Source organism: Somniosus microcephalus, chromosome 1 (genome assembly GCF_052327205.1).
Source record: "Somniosus microcephalus isolate GS21.2 chromosome 1, FLI_Smic_1.0, whole genome shotgun sequence".
Classification (NCBI taxonomy): Eukaryota; Metazoa; Chordata; class Chondrichthyes; order Squaliformes; family Somniosidae; genus Somniosus; species Somniosus microcephalus.
This window is the reverse complement of record NC_140987.1, coordinates 95,781,556-95,796,761: the sequence shown is the minus strand read 5'-3', so window position 1 is coordinate 95,796,761 and position 15,206 is coordinate 95,781,556.

Here is a 15,206-nt window from a genome sequence, read left to right as displayed (position 1 = left end):
GGGAGAGACAACCTGAGGGAGGGAGGGAGGGAGAGACAACCTGAGGGAGGGAGGGAGAGACAACCTGAGGGAGGGAGGGAGGGAGAGACAACCTGAGGGAGGGAGAGACAACCTGAGGGAGGGAGGGAGAGACAACCTGAGGGAGGGAGGGAGGGAGGGAGAGACAACCTGAGGGAGGGAGAGACAACCTGAGGGAGGGAGGGAGGGAGAGACAACCTGAGGGAGGGAGGGAGAGACAACCTGAGGGAGGGAGGGAGAGAGAGACAACCTGAGGGAGGGAGAGACAACCTGAGGGAGGGAGGGAGGGACAACCTGAGGGAGGGAGGGAGAGACAACCTGAGGGAGGGAGGGAGGGAGAGACAACCTGAGGGAGGGAGGGAGGGAGAGACAACCTGAGGGAGGGAGGGAGGGAGAGACAACCTGAGGGAGGGAGGGAGAGACAACCTGAGGGAGGGAGAGACAACCTGAGGGAGGGAGGGAGAGACAACCTGAGGGAGGGAGAGACAACCTGAGGGAGGGAGAGACAACCTGAGGGAGGGAGGGAGGGAGAGACAACCTGAGGGAGGGAGGGAGGGAGAGACAACCTGAGGGAGGGAGGGAGGGAGAGACAACCTGAGGGAGGGAGGGAGGGAGAGACAACCTGAGGGAGGGAGGGAGGGAGAGACAACCTGAGGGAGAGACAACCTGAGGGAGGGAGGGACAACCTGAGGGAGGGAGGGAGGGAGAGACAACCTGAGGGAGGGAGGGAGGGAGAGACAACCTGAGGGAGGGAGGGAGAGACAACCTGAGGGAGGGAGGGAGGGAGAGACAACCTGAGGGAGGGAGGGAGGGAGAGACAACCTGAGGGAGGGAGAGACAACCTGAGGGAGGGAGAGACAACCTGAGGGAGGGAGGGAGAGACAACCTGAGGGAGGGAGGGAGGGAGAGACAACTTGAGGGAGGGAGGGAGAGACAACCTGAGGGAGGGAGGGAGAGAGAGACAACCTGAGGGAGGGAGAGACAACCTGAGGGAGGGAGGGAGGGAGAGACAACCTGAGGGAGGGAGGGAGGGAGAGACAACCTGAGGGAGGGAGGGAGGGAGAGACAACCTGAGGGAGGGAGGGAGAGACAACCTGAGGGAGGGAGGGAGAGACAACCTGAGGGAGGGAGGGAGGGAGAGACAACCTGAGGGAGGGAGAGACAACCTGAGGGAGGGAGGGAGGGAGAGACAACCTGAGGGAGGGAGGGAGAGAGAGACAACCTGAGGGAGGGAGAGACAACCTGAGGGAGGGAGGGAGGGAGAGACAACCTGAGGGAGGGAGGGAGGGAGAGACAACCTGAGGGAGGGAGAGACAACCTGAGGGAGGGAGAGACAACCTGAGGGAGGGAGGGAGGGAGAGACAACCTGAGGGAGGGAGGGAGGGAGAGACAACCTGAGGGAGGGAGGGAGGGAGGGAGAGACAACCTGAGGGAGGGAGGGAGAGACAACCTGAGGGAGGGAGGGAGAGAGAGACAACCTGAGGGAGGGAGAGAGAGAGAGAGAGACAAGCTGAGGGAGGGCGGGAGGGAGCGAGAGACAAGCTGAGGGAGGGCGGGAGAGACAAGCTGAGGGAGGGCGGGAGGGAGGGAGAGACAAGCTGAGGGAGGGCAGGAGAGACAAGCTGAGGGAGGGCGGGAGGGAGGGAGGGAGAGACAAGCTGAGGGAGGGCGGGAGGGAGAGAGAGACAAGCTGAGGGAGGGCGGGAGGGAGAGAGAGACAAGCTGAGGGAGGGCGGGAGAGACAAGCTGAGGGAGGGCGGGAGGGAGGGAGAGACAAGCTGAGGGAGGGCGGGAGGGAGGGAGAGACAAGCTGAGGGAGGGCAGGAGAGACAAGCTGAGGGAGGGAGGGAGAGACAAGCTGAGGGAGGGCGGGAGGGAGAGAGAGACAAGCTGAGGGAGGGCGGGAGGGAGAGAGAGACAAGCTGAGGGAGGGCGGGAGGGAGAGACAGACAAGCTGAGGGAGGGCGGGCGGGAGGGAGAGACAAGCTGAGGGAGGGCGGGCGGGAGGGAGAGACAAGCTGAGGGAGGGCGGGCGGGAGGGAAAGACAAGCTGAGGGAGGGCAGGAGAGACAAGCTGAGGGAGGGCGGGAGGGAGGGAGAGACAAGCTGAGGGAGGGCGGGAGGGAGGGAGAGACAAGCTGAGGGAGGGAGGGAGAGACAAGCTGAGGGAGGGCGGGAGGGAGAGAGAGACAAGCTGAGGGAGGGCGGGAGGGAGAGAGAGACAAGCTGAGGGGAGGGCGGGAGGGAGAGACAGACAAGCTGAGGGAGGGCGGGAAGGAGAGACAAGCTGAGGGAGGGAGGGCGGGCGGGAGGGAGAGACAAGCTGAGGGAGGGCGGGAGGGAGCGAGAGACAAGCTGAGGGAGGGCGGGCGGGAGGGAGAGACAAGCTGAGGGAGGGCGGGAGGGAGAGAGAGAGACAAGCTGAGGGAGGGCAGGAGGGAGAGACAGACAAGCTGAGGGAGGGCGGGAGGGAGAGACAGACAAGCTGAGGGAGGGAGGGCGGGAGGGAGAGACAGACAAGCTGAGGGAGGGAGGGAGAGAGAGACAACCTGAGGGAGGGAGGGAGGGAGAGACAACCTGAGGGAGGGAGGGACAGACAACCTGAGGGAGGGAGGGAGGGAGAGACAACCTGAGGGAGGGAGGGAGGAAGAGACAACCTGAGGGAGGGAGGGAGAGACAACCTGAGGGAGGGAGGGAGAGACAACCTGAGGGAGGGAGGGAGGGAGAGACAACCTGAGGGAGGGAGAGACAACCTGAGGGAGGGAGAGACAACCTGAGGGAGGGAGGGAGAGACAACCTGAGGGAGGGACGAAGAGACAACCTGAGGGAGGGAGGGAGAGACAACCTGAGGGAGGGAGGGAGAGACAACCTGAGGGAGGGAGGGAGGGAGAGACAACCTGAGGGAGGGAGGGAGGGAGAGACAACCTGAGGGAGGGAGGGAGGGAGAGACAACCTGAGGGAGGGAGAGACAACCTGAGGGAGGGAGAGACAACCTGAGGGAGGGAGGGAGAGACAACCTGAGGGAGGGAGGGAGGGAGGGAGAGACAACCTGAGGGAGGGAGGGAGAGACAACCTGAGGGAGGGAGGGAGAGACAACCTGAGGGAGGGAGGGAGAGACAACCTGAGGGAGGGACGGAGAGACAACCTGAGGGAGGGAGGGAGAGACAACCTGAGGGAGAGACAACCTGAGGGAGGGAGGGAGAGACAACCTGAGGGAGGGACGGAGAGACAACCTGAGGGAGGGACGGAGAGACAACCTGAGGGAGGGAGGGAGAGACAACCTGAGGGAGGGAGGGAGGGAGAGACAACCTGAGGGAGGGAGGGAGGGAGAGACAACCTGAGGGAGGGAGGGAGGGAGAGACAACCGGAGGGAGGGAGAGACAACCTGAGGGAGGGAGAGACAACCTGAGGTAGGGAGGGAGGGAGAGACAACCTGAGGGAGGGAGGGAGGGAGAGACAACCTGAGGGAGGGAGGGAGAGACAACCTGAGGGAGGGAGAGAGAGACAACCTGAGGGAGGGAGGGAGAGACAACCTGAGGGAGGGAGGGAGAGACAACCTGAGGGAGGGAGGGAGAGACAACCTGAGGGAGGGAGGGAGGGAGAGACAACCTGAGGGAGGGAGGGAGAGACAACCTGAGGGAGGGAGGGAGAGACAACCTGAGGGAAGAAGGGAGAGACAACCTGAGTGAGGGAGAGACAACCTGAGGGAGGGAGAGACAACCTGAGGGAGGGAGGGAGAGACAACCTGAGGGAGGGAGGGAGAGACAACCTGAGGGAGGGAGAGACAACCTGAGGGAGGGAGGGAGAGACAACCTGAGGGAGGGAGGGAGAGACAACCTGAGGGAGGGAGGGAGAGACAACCTGAGGGAGGGAGGGAGAGACAACCTGAGGGAGGGAGGGAGCGACAACCTGAGGGAGGGAGGGAGCGACAACCTGAGGGAGGGAGGGAGGGAGAGACAACCTGAGGGAGGGAGAGACAACCTGAGGGAGGGAGGGAGGGAGAGACAACCTGAGGGAGGGAGAGACAACCTGAGGGAGGGAGAGACAACCTGAGGGAGCGAGGGAGGGAGAGACAACCTGAGGGAGGGAGGGAGAGACAACCTGAGGGAGGGCGGGAGAGACAACCTGAGGGAGGGAGGGAGAGACAACCTGAGGGAGGGAGGGAGAGACAACCTGAGGGAGGGAGGGAGAGACAACCTGAGGGAGGGAGGGAGAGACAACCTGAGGGAGGGAGGGAGGGACAACCTGAGGGAGGGATAACCAAAACCCGCTAGACGCCATAATAACAGAAAAAGAACTTCTTGAAAAACTCAAGGACCTGCGACCAGGAAAAGCTTGCGGGACAGACGGCATACTAAACGAGATGATTAAACACGCAGACGACAAACTGAAACTGGCTATCCTAAAACTCTTCAACTTGGTTCTGAGTGTCGGTTATTTCCCTGACATCTGGAACTAAGGACTCATAACACCCATATACAAAAGTGGGGACAAAATCGACCCAAACAACTATCGAGGCATCTGTGTAAACAATAACCTGGGGAAGGTATTCTGTAGCATCATAAACAAAAGACTTATAAACTTCCTTGAAGAGCACAATGTCTTGAGTAAAAGCCAAATTGGATTCCTGCCAAACTATAGAACATCCGATCATATCTTCACCCTACAGACCCTAATTGACAAACACGTTCACCATAACAAAAGCAAAATCTACGCATGCTTTGTAGATTTCCAGAAGGCTTTCGACTCCATCTGGCATGACGGTTTATTCCTGAAACTTATCGAAAGCGGGGTAGGAGGTAAAACATATGATGTAATTAAATCAATGTATACAAACAATAAATGTGCAGTTAAAATTGGAGACAAACAAACAAAATACTTCCCACAGGGGCGGGGGGTGACGCAGGGCTCGCCAATCTCACCGACACTCTTTAATATTTACATTAATGGATTGGCAAAACTACTTGAACAATCTACAGCACCCGGCCTCACCCTATATGAATCCAAGGTTAAATTCCTCCTCTATGCCGACGACCTGGTTCTGCTGTCACCAACTAAGGAGGGTCTACAGCAGAACCTGGACCTGCTGGAGTCGTACTGCCAGACTTGGGCCCTGACAATAAATCCCCAAAAAACCAAAGTCCTTGTGTTCCAGCAAAGATCCAAACAACATGGACCCACAATAAATTTCACAGTAGGAACAACCAAAATTGAACAAACCACTCACTACACATACTTGGGCTTAAAAATCAGTTCTACGGGAAACTTCAAACTGGCTGTGAATGAACTGAAAGAGAAAGCAAGAAGGGCTTTCTATGCCATCAAAAAATCAATCCAAATAGAAATCCCAATTAGCATTTGGCTCAAAATTTTCAAATCAGTAATTGAACCAATTGCACTCTATGGCAGTGAGGTCTGGGGACCACTAACACAACAAGATTTTGCAAAATGGGACAAACACCCAATTGAGATCCTACATGCGGAATTCTGTAAAAGTATCCTCCGGACTCAAAGGAAAACAGTAAACAACGCATGCAGGGCAGAACTAGGCCAATACCCATTAATAATCACTATCCAAAAAAGAGCCACCAAATTTTGGAATCACCTACAAATGAGCAACCCCCAATGCTATCACTACGACGCCCTGAAATGCCAAGAGCTGACCATAAAGAAGAATACCCTCAGTCAACTAGTCCTGGGACTCAATAAAGTAACTAATAACAATACTAACAATAACCAGCCCCAGGACAGTGACAGGGTAACACAAAGAATTCGACCCAACACAATCGTCACTAAGCAAAAGGAAAAATATCTGTCATATTGGGCAGAAACAACAAAAACCCAAAGCAAACTCAATTGCTACTTGGCCCTAAACAGACAATACAACATAGCTGATTACCTGACCATGGTAAAGGATAGCAAACTGAGAAGAACCTTGACAAGGTACAGACTTAGCGAACATAGCCTAGCGATCGAAAAAGGCAGACACAGGCAGACCAGGCTGCCAAGAGAAGACAGGATATGCTCTCACTGCAGTCAGGGAGTAGTTGAGACAGAGATGCACTTCCTCACAGCCTGTGGAAAATATCAGGGCATCAGAGAGAATTTCTATCAAAAATTCTCACAAATATGCCCTGAATTCAGAAATCTGACTGACAACCAAAAACTCCCATTCCTACTGGGGGAGGAGAGAAGCTGTGTAACACTGGCGGCACACTATGTTACAGCTTGCCATGAACAGAGGGACAACCAGTAAACTAAGACAAGAACATATATAAACAAGGCGAAAATATATTTATAAACTCAGGGATATACCTGTTTATACACTGTATGAATGGAACCGCGTCTATGTGTTCAACCATAAATGTATTTTGATGCTTTGGCAACATAAGATGTACCTTATCATGCCAATAAAGCGATTTGTATTGTATTGTGAGACAACCTGAGGGAGGGAGGGAGAGACAACCTGAGGGAGGGAGGGAGGGAGAGACAACCTGAGGGAGGGAGGGAGGGAGAGACAACCGGAGGGAGGGAGGGAGGGAGAGACAACCTGAGGGAGGGAGGGAGGGAGAGACAACCTGAGGGAGGGAGGGAGGGAGAGACAACCTGAGGGAGGGAGGGAGGGAGGGAGAGACAACCTGAGGGAGGGAGGGAGAGACAACCTGAGGGAGGGAGGGAGAGACAACCTGAGGGAGGGAGGGAGGGACAACCTGAGTGAGGGAGGGACAACCTGAGGGAGGGAGGGAAGGACAACCTGAGGGAGGGAGGGACGGACAACCTGAGGGACGGAGGGACAACCGAAGGGAGGGAGGGAGGGACAACCTGAGGGAGGGGAGGGGAGGGGAGGGAGAACCTGAGGGAGGGAGAACCTGAGGGAGGGGAGGGAGGGACAACCTGAGGGAGGGACGGGCAGGACCAAGCTGGAGGAGGGAGAGGGAGGACCAAGCTGAGGGGGAGGGGGAGAGAGAGGGAGGACCAAGCTGAGCGAGAGGGAGGACCAAGCTGAGGGAGAGGGAGGACCAAGCTGAGGGGGGAGGACCAAGCTGAGGGAGAGGGAGGACCAAGCTGAGGGGGAGGACCAAGCTGAGGAGGGGGGGGGGAGGACCAAGCTGAGGGAGAGGGATGGGGGGGGGGAGGACCAAGCTGAGGGAGAGGGATGGGGGGGGGAAGGACCAAGCTGAGGGAGAGGGATGGGGGGGGGAGGACCAAGCTGAGGGAGGGGGGAGGGGACCAAGCTGAGGGAGAGTGAGGGAGGGGGAGGACCAAGCTGAGGGAGGGGGAGGACCAAGCTGAGGGAGGGGGGAGGGGACCAAGCTGAGGGAGAGTGAGGGAGGGGGAGGACCAAGCTGAGGGAGAGTGAGGGAGGCCCAAGCTGAGGGAGTGGGAGTGGGGGGAGGACCAAGCTGGGGGAGAGGGAGCGGGGGAGGACCAAGCTGGGGGAGAGGGAGGGGGGGAGGACCAAGCTGGGGGAGAGGGAGGGGGGGAGGACCAAGCTGGGGGAGAGGGAGGGGGGGAGGACCAAGCTGGGGGAGAGGGAAGGGGGAGGACCAAGCTGGGGAAGGGGGAGAGGGAGGGGGGGAGGACCAAGCTGAGGGAGGGGGAGGACCAAGCTGAGGGAGGGGGAGGACCAAGCTGGGGGAGAGGGAGGGGGGAGGACCAAGCTGGGGGAGAGGGAGGGAGGGGGGAGGAACAAGCTGGGGGAGAGGGATGGAGGGGGGAGGACCAAGCTGGGGGAGTTGATTATAACAAGTCTTTACTGAATGGAGACAACCTGGAAACTGAAACTACAGAAGCCTGCTAGGGCCTTTTATACAGGGGTGGTCACTGCCGGTACTGCAGTCTGAGACCAGTTGTTCCCTTAAAGGTACATACACAACACTGAGGGAGAGGGAGGACCAAGCTGAGGGAGAAGACCAGCTGAGGGAGAGGAAGGGAGAGGACCAAGCTGAGGGAGAGGGAGGGAGGGGGACCAAGCAGAGGGAGGGAGGGAGGGGTGTGGTGTATGTGCCTTTAAGAGCCCCAGCTGTGCTGTGATGCCGGTAATTGCCACTCGGGCTATATAAGCCTGTATATTGTGTATATCCGTTAGAACCCCCCCCCCAGACTTTGCTTACTAAATACCTATGAACCAACTCCTGTCTTCAGTTTCTTTATCAACACACGGACACTACAGTGGCGACGAAGTGGAAACGGACTTACCTGCAATTCGGCAGCACCTCAAGGACATCAATTCCTCGGGCATCCAGAAGACTCAAGGAAGTGAGAGAAGCTGTGGTTTCACCAGCTGGCCAAGCTGGTGGCAGGCACTGTGCTAATCCTTCCTGGGCGTCAGGCTGGGGCTCCAGTGGCTGGCTCTACAGCTGAGACAGGCAGCGAAATCGGAGGCAAGCAATAACGGATTGGGAGGGAGCACTCGGGAGACGGCCAGTGCGGCAAGCAGGTCAGCGTTCAGACTTCCGGCGGGAATGAGTCTCCAACAGTAAATTTTAAAAAAAGGAAAGAGAACGGAAACCGCAGTAAACAGCGTTGTTATCGGCAGCAGCGGCGGAAAAGCATGGGAAGCACCATATCTTTGCTACAGAAAAGAAAAAAAAGCGCGGGAAGCGCCATATCTTTTCTGAAATGCCTAAGTCTGGCAATATTGATGCTTTTGATAGCGAAATAGAGGATTGGACCACATACGTGGAAAGAGTAGAGGTATATTGCACTGCAAATGGAATAGAAGATGAAAAAAAAGCTTCAGTACGTCTGAACTTAATGGGCGCAAAGACATACGGGCTGTTACGAAATTTAATCACTCCAGCCAAACCAAAGGACAAGAATTTTAAAGAAATTGTTGATACCCTGCAGGAGCACTTAAACCTAACACCGCTGCTGATAGCGGAACGATTCAAGTTCTTCAAGAGAAATCAACACAAGAATGAAAGTAACGCTGATTACCTAACCGAATTAAGAAAGCTATCAAAGTACTGCCAATTCGGGGCAGGACTATCAGATTATCTTCGAGACAAATTCGTTTGCGGTCTCTTAAGTGAAGGGACACAAAAAAGGCTGCTTTCTGAAAAAGATTTAACATTGGACAAAGCTTTCAGTATGGCTGTATCATACGAAGCAGCAGCAAAAGGAGCTGCAGAGATACAACAAAAGACACAAGACTTCGGCACCCATGAAATGACACAGGGTTTCGAAAGATGTTATCGCTGCGGCAGATCCACCCATAACCAGAGGGACTGCTGGTTCAAGGACAAAGCATGCAGGCAATGCGGAAAGATTGGACACATTGCACGGGTATGCCGATCTGGACAAAATAAATCCACAGACAGGAAAGAAAAATCAATAAAGAAAAGTACAGGAAGGTACAAATTATGACGGACAGTAGCTCCGAAGACCAGAAGAGCGATAGCGACTCCGAAAACAAGAGACTAAGCTGTCTCAAATTACATAATGTACTTGCCAAAGATGATTACCAAACCATTTGGGTTACCCTCACAATAGCAGGGTCCCCAGTTAAAATGGAGCTAGATACAGGATCAGCTCTAACCGTAATAAATCGACGGGATTACGAGAGGCTATTTTCGCATATACCTCTAAAAGACACATCCATTATCTTAAAAACATATACGGGGCAGAAAGTATACCCCAAAGGAAAAATAAGGGTGCCTGTTGTATACAACGGCAAAGAAATACAAAAGTTGTATTTATACATTCTACAAGATGGTGGTCCACCGTTGTTGGGACGTGAATGGATCAGGAAGATATGTTTAGACTGGCACTCCATTCAGGCACTAACGGTGACCAGTAAGGAAAAAAACAATGATGACATCATACCTGAATGATTAAAAGACATCTTGGCCAACGCCAAAGAAGTGTTTCAAGGGAAACTAGGAACCTTGAAAGGCATCACCGCCTCAATAAAAGTGGAAGATGCAGCAATTCCCAAATTTTTTAAGGCAAGACCGGTGCCATACGCAATACGTCCAGCAGTCGAGGCAGAGCTGGAGAATTTGGAAAAAGCAGGCGTGTTATCCAAAATAGATTGGAGCGAATCGGCAACACCCATCGTTCCAGTCATGAAAAAAGCATTGAATACAGATAAATCTGAAGAACAGAGAAAATTTCGCATCTGTGGTGACTTCAAGGTGACTGTAAACCCGGTCCTTCACACAGTACAGTATCCTCTTCCGAGGATAGAAGATATTTTCGCCTCACTACCCGGAGGGAAACGTTTCACCAAAATTGACTTGGCACAGGCATATCTACAGATGGAGGTTGAGGAGGCCTCTAAAAGGTATCTCACGATAAACACACACAAAGGCCTGTACCAGTACAATCGACTGGTTTTTGGAGTAGCATCAGCTCCAGCTATCTGGCAAAGAGCTATGGAGCAAGTCTTGCAAGGGATTCCGGGGACTCAATGCCACCTAGACGACATCCTTGTAACAGGAGAAAACGACAACGAGCACCTTGCCAATTTGGAGCAGGTGCTCACTAGGCTGAAAGAGCAGGGCCTACGAGCGAATCGCCCCAAGTGTGAATTTTTCCAAAATCAGATATCATATTGTGGCCACATAATTAATAATGAAGGGTTGCATAAGTCACCTGAAAAAATTGAAGCGGTCATAAAAGCCCCAGCACCTGAAAATGTTTCACAATTAAGGTCGTTCCTGGGATTAATAAATTACTATCATAAATTTTTACCGAACTTATCAACTCTTCTACACCCTCTTAATGAACTTCTACAAACAGGAGTGATTTGGAAATGGAACGAAGACTGTAAACGTGCCTTCCATAAATGCAAAGACTTAATCACATCCGAAGAAGTTTTGGCTCATTACAACCCATCACTGCCAATCAGACTGGCGTGCGATGCATCCCCTTACGGCATAGGAGCAGTATTATCCCATAAATTCCCTGATGGCTCAGAACGGCCGATAGCTTTTGCGTCACGCTCATTAAACTCAGCTGAGCGTAACTATGCCCAAATCGACAGGGAAGCACTCAGCCTGGTATGGGGAGTGAAGAAATTCAACCATTACCTACACGGACAAAAATTTACCTTGTTGACTGACCATCAACCCCATATTCAACCCTAAAAAAGGTGTTCCCATTATGACAGCGCAAAGGCTACAGAGGTGGTCCCTTTTTCTAGGGGCACACCAATACAACATAGAATACAAAGGGTCAAAACAGCATGGGAATGCTGACGGTTTATCGCGCCTACCGTTGCCAACGGTAGAAGAGGCACCTACAGTAGACCCAGTAGAGATGTTCCACTCTACCATAGTGGAATGTCTACCAGTGACAAATTCTGCCATTGAAAGGGAGACGAGAAATGACCCGACTCTCTCACGGGTCTACGATTTAACAGTGAAGGGATGGCCAGCACATGGCGAACCATTGTTGCCAGCATTCTCGCAAAGAAGAGAACAGCTGTCAGTGTGCCGAGGAACCTTGATGTGTGGATCCAGAGTGGTGATTCCACCCAAACTCCAGGATAAAGTGCTAAAGGAGCTTCACGAGGGGCATCTGGGTGGAGTGAAAATGAAGAACCTAGCTAGGGCGTTTGTATGGTGGCCAGGTATCGATGGAGACATCGAAGAAATGACCAAGAGCTGCCTAGGATGCCAGAAGGTCCAAAACGCTCCACCACAAGCCCCTCTACATCCATGGGAGTGGCCCTCATCTCCCTGGCAAAGGGTGCACATCGACTTTGCTGGTCCATTTATGGACTCAATGTTCTTAATCGCGGTTGATGCCCACTCCAAGTGGCCAGAGGTAATAAAGATGTCCACCACCACCACGGAAAAAACCATCGCAATATTAAGGACCATATTTGCCAGGAATGGGCTACCGGAACAGATATGTTCTGATAATGGACCGCAATTTGTGTCCGAAGAATTCAGAAAGTTCTTAAAAAACAATGGGGTTAAGCACTACACGTCCGCCCCATACCATCCCGCCACCAATGGATTGGCTGAAAGGTTTGTCCAGACCTTCAAGAAGGCCATAAAGGCCATGGGTAATGAAGACATAAAACTTCAGCACAAGGTGGATAACTTCTTATTCGCATACAGGAATGCAACACATATGGTTACCAACCAAACTCCCGCCATGATGTTCTTCAATAGAAACCTAAGATGCCGGCTGGATTTGGTCAAGCCCAACATCAGAAGGGACGTGGAGAACCGGCAGTTTCAAGGCATGAATGAAAGGCCAACTAGAACCTTCCAGATAGGTCAACAAGTTTTGGCCCGGGACTACTGTACCGAGAAATGACAGCCTGGAACTATCTGCACACGACTAGGACCACTGATGTATACCGTGGACATCGGAGAAAGCATAATAAGGCGCCATGCTGACCAAATCATAGTCATCCGAAAAGGGACAACCTACACCACAACTCTATACATCTAACGATGAAGTAGAGATACCCATATCTACCTCCGATCCGGTGGTACCGAAACCCGGGATACTGGAACCCGATGAACCCGACACTGGCATTCAAGCCGAATCAGCCTTGCCAGAAGAACCTACTACACCACCAGAAACTACTACACCCCCGAGGCGTTATCCGGACCGAGTCAGGAAGCCTCCTGAGAGACTGACTTATAATTAATTAACTACAGCAATGTATATTATTTTGTTTATAACATATAATTAATAATTACTTAAAATATGATGTGCTGGGTAGCTAAAAGGGGAGGAATTGTGGTGTATGTGCCTTTAAGAGCCCCAGGTGTGCTGTGATGCCGGTAATTGCCACTCGGGCTATATAAGCCTGTATATTGTGTATATCCGTTAGAACACCCCCCCCCCCCCAGACTTTGCTTAGTAAATACCTATGAACCAACTCCTGTCTTCAGTGTCTTTATCAACACACGGACACTACAAGGGGGTCCAAGCAGAGGGAGGGAGGGAGGGGGAGGACCAAGCTGAGGGAGGGAGGGAGGGGGAGGACCAAGCTGAGGGAGGGAGGAAGGGGGAGGACCAACCCGACAGAGGGAGGGAGGGGCAAGACCAACCTGAGGGGAAGGGGGAGGATCAGTTTGACAGGAGGGGAGAGGATCAGCCTGACAGTAGGAGGGTGGGCCAACCTGGGGGTGGGAGACCAACCCGAGGGGAGGGGCAGGGCCAACGTGAGGGGGGGGGTAATCTGAGGAGAGAGGGGGGGGAACCAACCTGAGGGGAGAGGGGGGAACCAATCTGAGGGGAGAGGGGAGGAACCAATCTGAGGGGAGAGGGGGGGAACCAATCTGAGGGGAGAGGGGGGGAACCAATCTGAGGGGAGAGGTGGGGACCAATCTGAGGGGAGAGGTGGGGACCAATCTGAGGGGAGAGGGGGGAACCAAACTTAGGGAGGGGATGGGAACCAACCTGAGGGGAGGGTGAGGGGCAGGACCAACCTGAGGGGAGGGTGAGGGGCAGGACCAACCTGAGGGAGGGGAGGGGCAGGACCAACCTGAGGGAGGGGAGGGGCAGGACCAACCTGAGGGGAGGGTGAGGGCAGTACCAACCTGAGGGGAGGGTGAGGGGCAGGACCAACCTGAGGGGAGGGTGAGGGGCAGGACCAACCTGAGGGGAGGGGAGGGGCAGGACCAGCCTGAGGGAGGGGAGGGGCAGGACCAACCTGAGGGGAGGGTGAGGGCAGGACCAACCTGAGGAGAGGGTGAGGGGCAGGACCAACCTGAGGAGAGGGCAAGTAGACAAACCAACCTGAGGGAGAGGCAGGTAGACAGGACAAACCCTGAGGGAGGTGACAGGACCAATCTAAGGGGAGGGGCAGGTAGAAAAGACCAACTTGAGGGAGAGGCAGTAGACAGGACAAACCCTGAGGGAGGTGGCAGGTAGACGGGACCAACCTGAGGGGAGGTCAGGTAGACGGGACCAACCTGAGGAAAGGTCAGGTAGACAGGACCTATCTGAGGGGAGGGTCAGTTGGAGACTGAGATTAGGACAAGGGTAGTTTAGAGGAGTACCAAACGACAGGAGGAGCAATTAGAGAGGCAGTGGCCCGAGGCTGTTACAGAAGCTCTGACATGAGTGGAAGAGAAGTTAGAGAAGTAATATTCACATTGTTGCAGAAAAGGGAATTCTGAGGCTGGGGTAAGACATCGTTAGGAAAAGTAGATGGAGTTTTATTCTCCATCTAGCAATTATACATGACCTGTCTCTGCTGTACAATATGTGACTTGTGAGTAATTAATGTTAACATTGCTTGGCAAAAGAGCAAAGAACTTTTGTTCCCAGGCACTAACATTTCTTGTTTTGATAATCTTCCCCTGTCCTGAAAAAGACAAAAGTAACAAGGAGATCGATACTGGGCGCTTAGACAGATGCTAACCTGCAATAAAGAGGGTGAAGTTTGAGAAGCATTAGGGGGAGTGAAATTACTTAAGATGGTAACAACAGTCGTCTGTAAATAATTTAAAAAGGGATAATATTTCATGCTCAGTCCTCCCAGCACGGGGATTTGCGTGCCGAGAACAAATATAAAAAGTTTGAACATGTACTACACACCATTTTTGATCCATTAAAATTAATGGACAGTAAATTGGGGCATGCACCCAAATTCCCAACACGTTCTCAGTGCACAAACCCCTATGCCTGGAGTGCTAAAGATAAAAGAAATCCCAAAGGTATTGGCAAAGAGAACTGACTGCATCTTTGAAGTAAATAACTCGGGGGCTGAAAGGCAATTATGCATTATAGATTGATACCGCTCAGAAGGAGACCATTTAGCCCATCGTGCCTGTGCTGGCTCTTTTGATTATCCAATTAGTCCCACTCCCCTGCTTTTTTCCCCATCGCCCTGAAATTTTTTTATTTTCAAGTATATATCCAAAGTCACTATTGAATCTGCTTCCAGCACCCTTTCAGGCAGTACATTTCAGATCATCATAACTCGCTGTGTGAAAAAATTCTCGTCTCCATTCTGTTTTTTTTGCCAATTACCTAAATCTATGTCCTCTGGTTACTGACCCTCCTGCCAGTGGAAACAGTTTGCCAATTATCAGAAACACTCCTTAATTTTGAACGCCTATTTTTAAGCTGAAGTAAATGCAGTTAGATGGGCACTACTGGCGCGGGGGTGGGGGGGGGGAAGGTGGCAGAGTTGGGCAACATAAGTACCAGTGACAAAAAGGAGATGCAATTACATTGGCAATATCCTAAGTTGGAGTAGCTGATTG